Source organism: Catharus ustulatus, chromosome 16, assembly GCF_009819885.2.
Source record: "Catharus ustulatus isolate bCatUst1 chromosome 16, bCatUst1.pri.v2, whole genome shotgun sequence".
Classification (NCBI taxonomy): domain Eukaryota; kingdom Metazoa; phylum Chordata; class Aves; order Passeriformes; family Turdidae; genus Catharus; species Catharus ustulatus.
In genome coordinates, this window is record NC_046236.1 from 808,866 (window position 1) to 823,533 (window position 14,668).

Here is a 14,668-nt window from a genome sequence, read left to right on the forward strand (position 1 = left end):
AGACCTTCCAGGGTCATTCTTTACATTCTTGAGAAAAAATTCTACTTTGATGTAAAGGATGAGGTTTGCCTTAAAAGAAATCCAACAAGAACACCAAACCCCATCTTTCCCCTGCTCACAGCTGGCAGAAGAGGCGATGAAGAGGAGTGATCCTGGTGCCCATAGAGCAGAGCCCAGCACCAACACCATCCCCACCACCTCACTCTCCTTTGATCTGGTGCCAAAACTCAGCTGGAATTGAGAAGATCCCATTTAGGGAGGGGTGATGGGCATTGGCAGCCAGTGCTCTGCAGCCTCAGGCATGGTGTGGACACCAGGATGTGCAGGGTTGACCCAGGAATGGGTCTGAGCAGTGGGAACAAGTGCTACTGGTTCCCTATAGCACCTCCTCAGTGGCATTTGGCTGTTCCTGCCTCTTCCCACCTGCCTAGGAGGAGCTCCTGCCACCCTGCAGGAAGAAGGGCTACAGCCCCAGCTGAAAGGATGCTGGGGGTGTTCATTTCCTGAGATCTGGGAACAGCCTGGAGAATCCTGTCCTGTCTGCTGTGCTGACCCCACCTTCACCACACTTCCTGCACCATTACAGCCACCCTCCCAAACTGGTCCCCAGCACGGATGAGGGGCTGGGAAATCCTAGATGCTCTGCACAGATGCAGGAAGGCAGCAGTCTCTGTGACAAGAGCTTCTGTGATGCCGGTACACGGCCCTTGCAATGACTACCACGGGGACAATGACACACCCAGGAGCTTTACCTGGATGTATCCACCTTCCCAAGCAGGGCAGGAGCAGCCACTGCATCCTTCAGATTGGATAAAGCCAATAGCATCTGTCAAGAAGAGCTGGTGGGTGAAAACAGGGCAATGTGCCACATGTCATCAGGGTTAGGGATGAAAGAGAGTTAGCCCTGGGAGCAGGGTGGGCTGGTGGGGCTGGAGAAGGCACCTGGGTGCTCAGGAACATGTGGCCTTGCTGTGAGTCGCCAGACAAGGCACAGGGAGACAGGAGATGGATGCTCTCCAGGCCAAGGCAGGTGCTGCCCAGATCTGCCTGATGCAGGACAGACAAGCCAAAGCCAGTCCGCGTGCGAGTCAGAAGTTGACTAAGAATCTTGGGGTGCTGATTTCACCCCCCAGACCTGCTGGCCACAACCTCCAGCTGCTATAGCCCAGGTAAAGGAATGGCTGTGACAGCTCTGACAGCCCAGCACTTTCCCCCTGAGAGCTGTCAGCAGCTCATCCAGCCATGAACCACCCTCTCTCACCTCTGACAGATCCCAAAGCTTCAGCAGAAGCACCACTAATTAGAAGACAGGAACACATTACAGATTCTCTGGCAATTTATCCAGAGCTGCTTTACATAAACCATGCTGGAGAAGGGGGAATGAATCATACCTGCTCTGCCATGGCTGCACTGGGAGCACAGCCGAGCCACTGCCCCTCGCCCCAGCAGGGCCCTGCTGCTGCCTCAGCTCCTCCAAGCCCCTGTGCTGAGCTGCTCCGGTCCCCCAGGATCAGAGTGCTCCCAGGGCTGGGGTGCTCCCGCAGTGCTGGGCACTGTACAGAGTCTGGGCTCTGTGGGTGGCGCTGGGGGTGAGCCTCTAGCACAGGGAGGGGGATGCTGTAAAGATCATAATGTTACTTTCAAGTGCTCTCCAAACAATAATAGATGTCCCTGCCTCTTAGTGTTAGGGATTTTACAGTAGAAGCAGGGAAACTGAGGCACGAGAGGAAATGCAGGTAAGACAGACTCTGTGGTTGTCAGCATCCTTCCCCTTGTGCACTTATGTGATGGGTATGGTTTTGGTGCCTTCCCCCATCTGGACCACACACTCAGCCCCACGAGTACTGGTCTGGGGAACAGGTAGCTCCAGGTGCCACTGTCATCTTGAGCCAGTTCCATCCCAGCCATGGGATGGGGACAGGGCCAGCACTGGTTCCCCCAGCCCTGCCACTGCACGGCACTGCTCTAGGTCCATACGGCCAGGATCTGGACTCACCTGCCCAGCCCTCCGTCAGAGGCAGCATCTCTGCAGCAGCTCAGCGCCAGAGCAGTCAGGGCTGGGGACTGCCAAGGCAGTCCCCACACACCAAGGGGACTCGCGGGAAAAGCCATCAATTGGAACGTCAACCGCAGCACCAGGAAGAATTGTCTCCTGACAACCAGAGGAGGTTGTTCAGCTACTGTGCTGTATCATAAATCACACCTCTATGACTTGCCATCTGTCAGCCAGATTACACATGTTCAGAGTCCCATGTCAGCATTTAAGTCAGAACACGGCATCTTTTCCCAGAAATAATTACCAGTGCTGAAGGTTCTTGCAGCAAAATATCCATTCTCAGCCTTTCTCTCCAAAGCTCTGGACAGAGGAGAGCTGATGTTCCCAGAGGGCAGGATCACCACTGTGGCACAGTGATGCACAGCCTCCATGTGACCTGTACCCCCTAAGTGCACTGCTTCAGGCACAGGGAGGGTCAGGGTCTGGCATGGCAAATTGTCCCCTGGCATCAGCCACAGCACCCAGCACCCTGAACAGAGCAGGCAGGGATAGGCAGAGGCAGATGCTAAAGGGAGACAGGGACAACGTTGTCCACAGCCTGGTATGTGCTGACAGCCCAGGAGTGTCCAACCAGGATGAGCAGAGTGCCCAGAGCAGCACTTGGACCTCAGCCTGGCCAAGGGGGAAGAGTCCAGCTAAGCACAGGGCACAGGTCCCATTGCCCCGGTGCGCTGTGTAACATGAGTCTGTACCCATCCCTTTACGCCACAGGGGAGCCCAACCCCACAGGGGTGACTGCCAAAGGCCCCAGCCTGCTGAGGCAGTGGGAAGGCAGGCAGAGCACAGACGTGGTGGGCTGGCAGCCTGTCCCCATCCTGCCTGTGCCTCCGGCACTGGACACAACACCCCAGCACACAAATCGCTCAGCTGCCCTGGGATGAGGACAAGGGGTTGAAGTGCCACTCTCCACCCCCTCACTGGCCAGGCAGGTGGATGAGCAGTGACATTTCCCCAAGCTCAGGACAGAAATACACAGGCACTGGATTCATCCCCCTGGCTTCACCCGCCACACACAGGTGTGAATCTGGCTTGGGGGTTTGCAATCACCACAGCATTCCCCACTCCACAACTGGGAAGTGATGACAAGCAAAATCCTGATCTCTCCCTCCCTCTCTCCCCTGTGATGATCTGCTAAAAGCCTTTTGGCAGTTTGCAGACGCAGGGGTAAGCGTGTGCCCGCAGGAGCCCGGGTGCCTCAGCCCCTGCTAGCACAGCACCACTCTGCCATGGCCAGAGCTGCAGGGGCACCAGAGCCATGGGAGAGCAATGGCCAAGGCCACAAGAGTGCCAGCCCAGGCAGCAGCACAGGATGACCAGCACCAGCAACACCAAAGCCCTCACCACTACACGCACCAGCCATCCCACAAGGTATCACATCCAGGCACAAAAAGCTCCCACTTGTTGCACACTCCTTAGCCTGAGACTTGGGAGCCAGCACGTGCCTGTGGCTCTGAACTAACCCAGATGTGTGTAGGCATCTCTCAGCCTCTTTCATCAGCACAGGCAACAGTCCCAGGAGGAGCCATGGGCTGCAGGCAGCCTGGGCAAACAAGCAGTGCTTCAGCTGGTCCTCTCTCCTTGGGGAGCAGCCCCTGCACGAACAGCTTTGAGCCAGGCTTATCCTCAGCAGCAACCTGGCTGCAGACGCTCTGGGGAAGGTGGTAGTGCCCAGGGTGAGCAGTGCTGGGGGCATGCAGCCCTGCACTCCCTGCAGTTGTGGAGTTTGCTTGCTGCCAGTGGCTTATTTGCACAGGTACAGTCACAATAAAATAGAGGGAAAATAAACAAATCTGGAAAGGTTCTTCCCAAGCAGGGAGCAGTCTTTTGGAAGAGAGAGGGTTTGGAAAGGACAGATTCATGGCCATGAACATGCAGCTAACCTCCAGGAAAGCACTGGCTGTGCACACCACTCCGGCAAGCCTCGCTCACCGGCAGCACCACAGTCCCAGTCACGAGAGTGTCTCCAAAGCAACAGCCTGTCCCCGCAGGGCCAGGACCCCAGTGAGCCATGCCCAGCCATGCCCTGCAGGACAGAAGCCCTCAAGCCGCGCAAGCAATGCTCACTCACCTGCACAGCCTCTGCTCCCTGTGCTCCTGGTGCTCGGCTCACCTCCTGCCACAGCAGCAGCTCATCCCAGAGTGTTTCTTCAGGAGAGTCCCTGTCCCCTCTGTGCATGCTCCCATCCTGAACAGGGTTCCCTGCTCCCATCCGCGTAGCCTGACCTCCTCAGCTGCCACCTCCGCTTCCCTCACCCATCACCTCAGGTTTCTCATTTGCTCTGTGCTTGGTTCCTTTTTTCTTTTATTTTTTTTCCTCCCAATCTTGTTTCTATAGAAACGAGATTAGCAGAGGGGGAAATAAAACAGCCCCATGTGACTCAGATTCCGACACTGAAGAGATCTCCTGGTTGCGCCTGCCGTGGTTTTACATAACCAGGAGCCTGTGCGGGCTCTGACGGGGGTACCAGGCTCGGACAAGGGACACAGGGCTCAGCCAGGGACAACCAGGCACAGGAGAGTGGGATCAGGCTCAGGTGAGGAGTATGAGGCTCAGCTCTGAAAGGACTACCAGGCAGAAGGCAGTGATGCCTCACCTCCACTTGCTTTGGGTTTGCTGTGACACCCCTGATGCAATGACATGTCACCAAACCCTTGTGGCACCCCATGAGTCCTACCTGAATAGCCCTGTCTCAAGGGGACAAAGCACAGGCAGGGATGCTGAAAACTACTCCGGGTCCCACCAAAACTTCTGGAGTCCCCAGGTGAGCTTTGGAGGAGGAAGCCCCAAGACTGCCCCAAGCTGCCAGGCTATCCTGGCCCTGCCCTCAGCACTTGGGAAAGTGCTTTGGGCCACTGGTCTCCAACCTGCATGGGCTCATGGGTGACCATGCAGGCAATCTGGTGAGCTGCAGGCAGCCACACATTCCTCTGCTGACATTCCTCCTACTCAATCTCCCAAATCTGTGAGCAGTGTCCATGGCTGGTGCACACAAACCATGACTGCCACTGTTTTGGGGACTGACACAGGACACTGCACAAAGTGACTTGCCAAGCCCAAACCTTAGCTCCAGGTGAGCTGGGAAGTGATGAGCACCCTGCCTGAGGACCCCCCCCACCCCATGTGTTTCCTTAGCTTGGGGACAGATGCTGATTGCACATGGCCTACACAGTGCTGCCTGCCAGGGTGACTTACCAGGGCTTCTGCTGATGAACTCCCATGTCTGCATGGGACACTGGACACTGCCCTTCTGCTGCAGCTCTGGAGGCTCAACCCCCACTCACTCACTGGTGAGTAGGACCAGGTACTGCCCAGGACTGAAAAAGACGCAGCATGCCCTTTCACTTGGATACTTTTTATAGTGATAGGACAAGGAGAAACAGTTTTAAAGAGGGGAGATTTAGATAAGACGTTTGGAAGAAATTCTTTGCCTTTAGTGTGATGAGACCCTGGCAAAGGATGCTCAGAGAAGCTGTGGCTGGATCCCTGGAAGTGTCCAAGGCCAGGATGGATGGAGCTTGGAGCAACCTGGGATAGTGGAAGGTGTCCCTGCCCATAGTAGAGGGGTGGAACAAGATTATCATGGAAGTCCCTTCCAACCCAAACAATTCCATGCTTTTTAGGATTCTACGATTCTATGAATCTATGAATCTATATCTATGAATCTAGGATGATCTCCTGCAGAACACAGCAGTGAGATGCCTTTCCCATGGAACAGCACAGGAGCTCAGCTGGGCTAGTAAGGCAGCAGAACATCTCAGGAGGTTTGGCAGGAGCCAAAGGACGGGGCATTGGCTTATCCAGTTTCTCCAAGTTCCTGGTTTTCCTTTGGGATTTCAGTGTCCCACTTCTCAGGCTGACTCAGCTGTCATTAGCTGGTGAGCTCTGCTGCTGTGCCAGCCCCAGGCCTGCCTGCAGGATATGACATTAGGAAGCCTCTCCCCTCCAGGGCACACTGGTGTTCAAGGGGGTCTCAGTTCCCTCCCTGACGAGTTCAGGACAGATTAGACATGTCAGAGCAGCTGTGGGCAGCCACACTGAGAGCAAGTGATGAATTTGGGTAGATCCACCCAACCAAACATTTCCATCCCAGAGGGCTGTGGATCTGTGTGATGTGCCAAGGTTGGGTGGTGCTGCAGAGAAGGAGCCAAAGGCTCATGCAGTGCTGAGGGGATGTGCTCTTTTGAGGGCCCTGGCTCAGCCACCTGCTGAGGACAGTTTCACACCCAAACCACCCTGTCTAGTGGGAGCCAGCAGAGCTGGGGATGCCTGTTCTAACCCAGTGAGGAGGGTGCTCAAGGCCAGGATGGCTGGGCAGCAGCCCGAGGCTTCCCAAGGCCAGGGAGAGGGAGCCTGGGGATGCTGTACATGGGGAAGAAGTGCATGAGAGGGCAAAGAAGGAACGTAGAAGGTTCATCAAAAGGGAACAAGGAGAGATGTCTGACAGCCCTGGGTCATGAGGTTGCAGCTCTAGACAAGTTGATCCTGAGACTCTGAACCATTCCTATCCTTGCCACAGCTCACCTCAACAAGAGCCATTGCTTTGATTACCCTAAAAGAGTAAAGGAAAGATGGGTCAGAGTGCAACCCTCTGAAAACCACAGTCCAGGCAGCCCCTTTCATTGGCCCAACACAGCTGTGGTCACTGTGGACTTGAGGAAGGGATTTTTGTAACAGCAAAAGTCTCAGTGGTCACTGACATTTGCCAGATATTGAGGGGACATAATCAGTGCTTAAAGCCTGCCAGTGAGCACTGCTGTGCCAAGCCTGGTTCTTCACAAGCTGAGCAGATGCAGGCACCAGGACTGATGCTGGGCTGGCCTTCCCTGGAAGGACCAAGCTGGACTCTGCAGGACCTGGCTCTGCAGCCAGAAGCCAGGCAGAGCAGATGGGGTCCTCTATTTAAAGTATGATAACAGGGTCACAGAAATGTCTGCCAGCAAAAGCACTTGGATACCTTGATCTAATTATAGCTGGCATTATCAGGCTGCATTACAATTAGCAAGTCAGTGGCCAGTCTCTATTTCTGGTCTGCAACACGAGGCAGGTCGGTATTCCAAGGAAGAAGGAGAAGGGAAGCAGGGGTAGCAGGATGGAGATACCTCAAAGTATGTTTAAATAAGAAGCACAGCTGCTTCCGAGTGCTGTGGTAAGGCGAGTTTTATTTGGAGGGTGTTTATATGGAAAGCTAAGGAGAGAAACACAAGCCATCCCTTCAGCACAGCCTCCATCAGTCATCTGCAGGCAGCTCCTGACCCTGCAGCCACTCGTTCCCCTCGATGGTGAGGGCTGTCTGCACCTCCAGGTGAGCTCTGGGTCCCACCAGACCTGTGGGGTCCTGTGCCTCAGAGCAGAATCCTGGCTCAGCTTGTCATGGAATTGTTAGGGTTGGGAAAGGGCTCTCAGATAATGAAATCCAAGCATTCGCCCAGCACTGCCAAGGCAACCGCTGAACCGTGTCCCCAGGTGACACACCCACTCACCTTTTAAACCCTTCTGGGAATGGTGACTCCACCCCTGCCCTGAGGCAGCCTTTTCCAGCGCCTGACCACCATTCCAATGCCTGACCACCCCTCCATTTCTTCCAGTGAAGAAATATTCTTAACATCCAATCTTTTCTAAGCTACTTAGAAGCCAGATTAAAACAGCATCCAGGAGGGAACCCAACCACACATCCTATTTGAACTCCACAAAGTCTATTCCCATCAGCCTGTCCAGTGCTCAGCACCAGACCAGTAACTTAAGGACAGCAGCCAGAATCCCTGGAAATGGCTAGCATTTTTAGAACATCTTTTTGTTTTCTTTAAAAACCAGAGCTTTGTCAAACTTAGAGCATTTGATGCAAAGTACATGATGCTAATCGAAGCAGAAGGAACCATCTGATGAGTCCCAAATTAAAATGTTCCTTTGTTTTGGCTTTCAAACATTGCATTTTAATACTAATGCACAATCTGAATGGAAGGTAAATTTGCATGTCCTTCCCCTAAAAATTATCTCTCAAAACAGTAATTTTACTCATTTGCATTTTGACAATAACAACTGTCCCCTCTCTGACCAACATCTGTGCTGTGACAGAGATGCTGGGCACATCTGCCATAGCCTGGTGAGTCATTCTGCACCCCAGTGTGCCTGTGCCACTTGGGGGACTGGACATACAGCAGCATCATCTCCCCCCTGAGCAGATACCTTCCAATTGGAAACCCATCCCTCAGGAAGCATCCCAAGGGTGGACATAGCAAGGAGGCAGCAGGATGTGCAGCTGAGAGCCCAGGGGTATGAATGTGTTCTGGAAAGGGACTACAGGACCTTGGGAGAGGTGGGATCCTGAAAGCAATGCAAGACAGCCAGAAAGTTTCCTCTCTCTCCAAATTCTAAGCAATATTTAGGCTGGGATCTGCACACCTGTGCCACTGTCACATGAAGATCCTGTTGGTGAAGGGTTTGGGGGTGCTGCTGGCTGAGAGCTGGAGATGCCCTGGCTGTGTGCACCCAGAACCCCTCAAGTCAGGGCTGAGCCCCAGTGTGGGTAGCAGGGGAGGGAGGGATTCTACCCCTTCAGGTGAGACCCCACCTGTGGGGCTCTAGCCCTGGAGTCCAAGCCCAGGAATAACATGGAACTGCTGCAGTGAACCCAAAGGAGGCCACAGAGATGCTTCAAGGGCTGGAGCCGCTCTGCTCTGGAGCCAGGCTGGGAGAGTTGGGGGTGCTCACCTGGAGAAGGGCCCAGGGACACCTCAGGGCCCCTTCCAGAGCCTAAAGGGGCTTCAGGAGAGCCCAGAGAAGGACTTGGGACAAAGAATGGAGGGACAGGACAAGGGAGAATGGCTTCCTACTGCCAGAGGGCAGGGACAGATGGGACATTGAGAAAGAATTCCTGACTGTGAGGGTGCTGAGGCCCTGGCACAGGGTACCCAGAGAAGCTGTGGCTGCCCCTGCATCCCTGGAAGTGTTCCAGGCCAGGCTGGACAGGATTTGCAGCAACTTGGGATAGTGGAAGGTGTCCCTGCCTATGGCAGGGGTGAACAAGATGAACATTAAGGTCCTTTTCAATGCAAACTGTTCCATGATCCTATGATTGTATGCAAGCAAAGATCTTTTTCTGACTCCCAACCATGAAACAGATCGTTGCCAAGGACCATTTAATGATTGGCACATGCCAGTGTGCTTCACTCTCAAAATTAACAGTCTACTTTAAACCCCAAAATCTATCCATATACAGACAACAAATAAATAAAACCTACAAAATAGCACAGTCAAAAACTCCATTCCTTTGGCAAAATCCCCACCATTTTACTTGTTTTTAAGAATTCTATCATTTCCCTCTGTGATTGTTTTCAATGAAGATATCTATCACTTCTTCCTGAGCAGCAGGACGGAGCACTTGGGCTCTTCCAAGCGGGCTGTGTGAGCATGATGGATTGTCCATGTGCCAAGTCAGAGGAACGTGCAGACTTTCTCCTGTCTTGCCAAGAGCCAGGTTTTCAGAATTCCCCTACTACCGATTACAGTTTTTATTCTAATTAAAAAGATACCAGAGAAAATAAAGAAAATAATGAAATCCAACCAATGTCTTTGCTCACGTGCAATCAGCAAGGATGGGTGAGGCGGTTCCTGAGGGGCTCAGCCCTCCTGAGAGCTTTGCCTCCCTCCAGTCCCTCCAGCTGAGCCCACACACAGTGAGCAGCCCCATGCCGTGCTGGTAGCCCCTCCATGCCATCCCCAGTCCCCAGGCACCCCCAGCACCTTGTGTGTGCCTGCAGCCTGCTCTCCCTGTGCAGAGTGCAGGGACAGACACCCTGGGGGACGTGCCATTGTTTAGTCTGTGTGCAGCCCTGGCGCTGCAGCCGCCTCTTGTTTTCCATGGCCCCGCGTCCCACGCTGTGCACAGCAATGGAAAACCTTGTTATTCTGGGCTGCTGGGCTGCCAGGCCCTTCCAAGAGCACAGAGTACTGATGTGGTTAAGGCGAGCCGGCCGCAGAGCCTCCATGCTTCAGCTCCTGGCTGGCACCCATCTCCTCCAGCAGACCACACCGCCTGCACCAGTGCGACAGGCAGGTGACACCAGCTGCCTGGGCTGCGCACACTGAGGGGCTCTTGTGTCCAGGTGTACTCACACGGGCCTGCAGGGAAGGTGAAGGATGGGAGAAGGGTAACAGAAAACAAGTGCAGACCCCAAAGGCACCAGGACATCTGCCCAGAAATGGATCCCTCAACATGGTATAAAGCAGGGCCAGGACATGTCCCTTCACGTGATGGAGCACTGCAACAGCGTGCCGGAGGGGCTGGGGAGTCTCCTTCCCCGGATATATCAAAAACACACCTGGGCAAAATCCTGTGCCACCTCCTGTAGGTGACTGTGCTTTAGTAGGGATTGGACAAGATGATATCCAGAGGTGCCTTCCAACCCCAACCACTCCCTGATTCTATGGCACACACAGCTGACCCATGGCTCTGCTGCCTGTGCAAGATCTGGGTAGTTGGGGGTTCTTGTGACTCCTGAGGGTGACCAGTACCTCTGTGTTTCACTCACAAAGTTTCTCAAACTGGTAAAGACCTATCAAAGAAATTAAGACCTATTAAATCCCAACCTATGGAGGATACTGGGCAATCAAAGAGAAAAAGGACAATGGCAAAATTCCACAAGTCTGATTATGAGCTGTAACACTGGTGCTCATCAGCACCAAAGACAAAAAACTCATTGAAGTATTTTAATGGTCAGAACAACATGACCACTGTATTATCACAGCACTATTCTGCCCTCTAAGGTTCCTCTCCTACAGAGAGTAAGTGATTATTAGGGACAACTGTGCCTACACCACAGAATCCACTCTTCTGCCAGCACCTCCTGGTCCCAGGATGGGCTGCAGGAAGATGCAGAGCTGGGGCACCTGTGGAACTTGAGCCCTGGTCCCTGGGTGGATCTGGCTGGGGGTTGGGAGGTGGAGACCCTCCAGGCCACAGTTCCAACCTCATCTGTCCATGCTAAACAAAAACCTCCCTCCCTGGTTTTCCCTCAGGACTTGTGAGCATGTCAGGAATTAAACTCCACTCTCCTGGGCTCATTGCACTGGTGCAGGAATCTGAATCTTTTTCTCTTCCCTGTGTCCCAATCCTTCCAAATTCAGTGAAAACCCGTCAACACCTTTCCCAAGGCACTTCAACACATATGAGGATGCAGGACTCTGCTTAGCAGCCCTTGAAATAATGGGGACCAGGAGAATGGGAAACACATCCCTACAGGCACACCATGGCTTCTTCAAACTTCCTCCCAGTCTAAAATTTCCCTTGAAAAGGCATGACAAGGAGTTACAAAAGTCCCTCTTGCAGGAAGGAGGGAAATGCAGGACAGAAAAGCCCTTGGTGTGCCTCCCCCGCAGCCAGCTCGGGCCCCGCGGCTGCCATGGACGTTTGAGGGACTTGAAGGGATTTGCGACGCAATAAAAACATTCCTGTTTGCAAAGCATGAAACCCCAAAAGTTTATGGGAAACCACTGTCTTCAGGATGTCTGCATATCTTCAGGCATCCTGGGAGCTGTAGTTCAAAGAAACCAAGAAAAAGCTAGCAGTCGATAATGATGGTTTCTGGATGGAGGTTGTGTGACTATTGGCTCCTACACAAAAGCCTGAATTTCTGGGATGCTGAGCCCAATTCTGCAGCCAAGTGAGAGGAGAGCTCCTTGACGCCTGGGGCATGGGGGACTCCAGCACCACAGCAAGGGAGAGTGAGAGGCACCCAGGGAAGGACAACCCAAAACCCAGGCACTGATGACTGGGAAGAGGGATGCACTGCAGCAGATGCCCAGACAGACAGACCAAAGCCATTTTCAGGGTTGGGAACTGGCTGGAGCACGGCCTGGTCTGTGAGCTAAAACCTCCGTGCCCCAGTTTCCACACAAACTCATTGTCCCCCTATTGCCAAGGGCTGTGAGGATTGGCCTTTGCTGTTTGTACACTCATGGGGAGCTGAACTCCTCAGAAGCCAGCGGTTCACATGGCACCAGCAGCATTAAATCACCTCCAGCCCCATTTCCTCTGTGCCCATGAAGGACAGCTGTACCAGCCAGGCTGCTGAAAGGCACTTTATTCCCATACAAGACCCTCTTCACACAAGAGTCACCTCCCAGCAGGAGAACCAGCAGCATCTGATGTGACATCTTCCAGATGAGGCAGTGCTCATCAGCAGAACAGTCACATCTGAAATGCCCTAGGGTGCAGGGGCAATGGTGGGAGGACAGAGATGTGAGAGGCTGTGTATCATCCTGGACTGAGCATGGACTGATGCAGGACATACTTTCGTCTCCAACCAAGGAATCCTGGAGCGAAGATCACAACCTGAGTAATGCCAGGGCTGGAGACATGAGCCGGGCAGGTCATCTTCTCACTACCTGCTTTTTATCATGGGCTTGGGCTTCACAGACCAGAGCATGAGACTGCCCCATGGTTGTGCAAGGGCCTCTCTGACACAGGACAACACCTGCCCACCAACACACCATGGCACAGAACTGCAGGAACAAACCCACAGTGTCAGACTTTGCACCAGCTGACACAACCAACCACAGCCTGGTGTGCTCTGCTGGCTGCTGTGAACCTGAAGGCCTCAAAAGTGGTTTCCAACACTTGGAAAGCAAAGATAAACCAGAGGAGAGTTTGTCCCTGCGGAAAACCTGTAGCCTTGAAGAACAAAAAAGAGATGGAGCATTTACACTGGCAATAGCAGTATTGATGCTATTCAACAGATAGTCTCCAGCTGTGGCATCTTCCCGCTCCAGAGCAGAACATGGTGCATGTTGTTGCCAAAACCACACACTGGTGCTTGCCAAACACTGTTCATGGGGTGGGAACACCACAGGAGACAGGTCCCCAGGACACAGCACTCTTCATACCTCACTGCCACTCCATCCAGGTTGTCAGAGAGCAGGGGCTTTCTCAACACCACTCTGGTGTGACAAGGCAGCAGGTCCACAGGCCGCTGCAGCCCAGAGCTGAGTTTCTGGAGGTTCTGCAGACAGACACCTTGGTTTTGCAGAGCTGAGCCCTCTGCTCTGGAGAAGAGTGGCCAGAGTGTTTCTGGGCCAGCTGTGCCTTCACAGGCAGTGGAAAGGGTCAGAGTCAGGGCACATAAGCTGAAGACTTACCAAGATTTAGGATATGATGCTGGTACCTCTTGCTTCCTTTGCCTTGACTGCCAAACTCACACAGCAATCCTAATGTCCCCTGGACAGATGGACTGAATCGACCCAGTGGACACAGCCAGTTCCCTGCTCTGAGGCTCCCAAACTCCAGGCAACATCCACAGGCCATGGCCAACGTCTGCTCCACCTCTCCCAAGGCTGGAAGGCACTGTGGGCTTGCAATGGTTGTCCCTGTTCACTTCAAACCTCAGTTTGGAGCCCTCGTCCTACTCCTTGGAGCTGCTAAAACACACTTGAGGAAGATAGTGGGGGCTTCAGGAGCAGAGCAGGTGCTCAGAAACAAGGACTACCTCCCAGCCAAGCTCAGCTAAAGCACAGCATGTGCCTCCTACACCCACCTCTTGCACTGCAGGTCTTCTCCTGCACTGCCCAGCCGTGACTGAGCCTTTTCACTGCACCATGAGCCTCAGGAATGGACATCTTCAAAGCAGAACCTCAGGGAGAGAAGGAAGGAGCAGGAAGCTGCTGTTACAGGCATTCTTGAAAGGAAAAGCAACCATATGGGTTCAGAGCACCTCTCAGCAGCAGGAGGAACACACAGGCAATGCCGTGGTTTGAGACAGGTTGGCTCAATGCTCCCCAGCATGTACCCCAGGCCTTCTGCAGTTATCTCCCTTTGAATTAACACTGCTTTTCAGATCTGACAGACAATGCTGATGTCTGTCTATTATACCAGAAATCATTCCCAAAGCTTCTGTATCTCTTCCCAAAGAAGCCAAAGCAGCAAAAGGTTATTAACCAGGGAGACAGTGAGTACAGGGAGGGAACGTGCTGTTCTTTGACAGGAACTGTGCTAATGAACATTACAGAATTAAAGATCAGGAAAACCTCAATGACAACTTCAACCCTAGAAAAGCTGCCATTCAACCCCAAGGAAAATAACCAAGAAAGAAGAAAGTTCATTGTGGATTCTGGGTCCACATTCCAGAACTTTCACCTCCAGTACCAAGTTGCTCCATTAAAGCAGAGTCTGACATTAGGATCATCACAGAGGAATCCCAAGGCCCTCTGCTAATTCTAGGTATGATTCCAGCCTGCCACCACCCGATCCTGACGGGAAGCAGTTAGGTGATAGCTGACCAGGGCTTTGCAAGGCACTAAGAGCACCATGCACACAGGGATCCCCGCCTTTTCTTCAGCACATTCCTTGGGGACAAGCAGCCCTGGTGTCCTCTCTCCTCGTGCCTCCTTGGAGCTAGTTAACCCACAGAGAGGAAGAGGAGCTGCCACACCATGATGTTTGGGGCCTAGCAAGTGGCTTTCAGGTTTGCTTGAATGGTTTGCTTGAAAACTTGAGCTTCAGGCCTCATCTCCTTGGCCACTACTCCTTGGACTGCTTTTACAGGAGGATGTCCAACGAAACACTTCAGCATGTACTCATCTCCCAGATAAGAGCAACCTGTGGAGAACAGTGTTCCAGA

At 53.2% G+C, this 14,668-nt stretch overlaps 1 protein-coding gene across 9 annotated transcripts in view; it reads right to left on the reverse strand.

Annotated features, from left to right (window-relative positions):
* The window catches only part of LOC117003750 (ankyrin repeat and fibronectin type-III domain-containing protein 1-like), a 212,106-nt gene that overhangs the window by 43,817 nt on the left and 153,621 nt on the right, over positions 1 to 14,668 (reverse strand). Inside the window, exon 1 of one of the 9 annotated variants that reach the window (XM_033073949.2) lies at positions 4,125 to 4,454. The exons of the other annotated variants lie outside the window; for them this stretch is intronic. The gene's annotated coding sequence lies outside the window, so the exon portion shown is untranslated. Of the gene's footprint in view, positions 1 to 4,124; positions 4,455 to 14,668 lie in introns of those variants that run through there. 9 annotated transcript variants of the gene reach the window in all.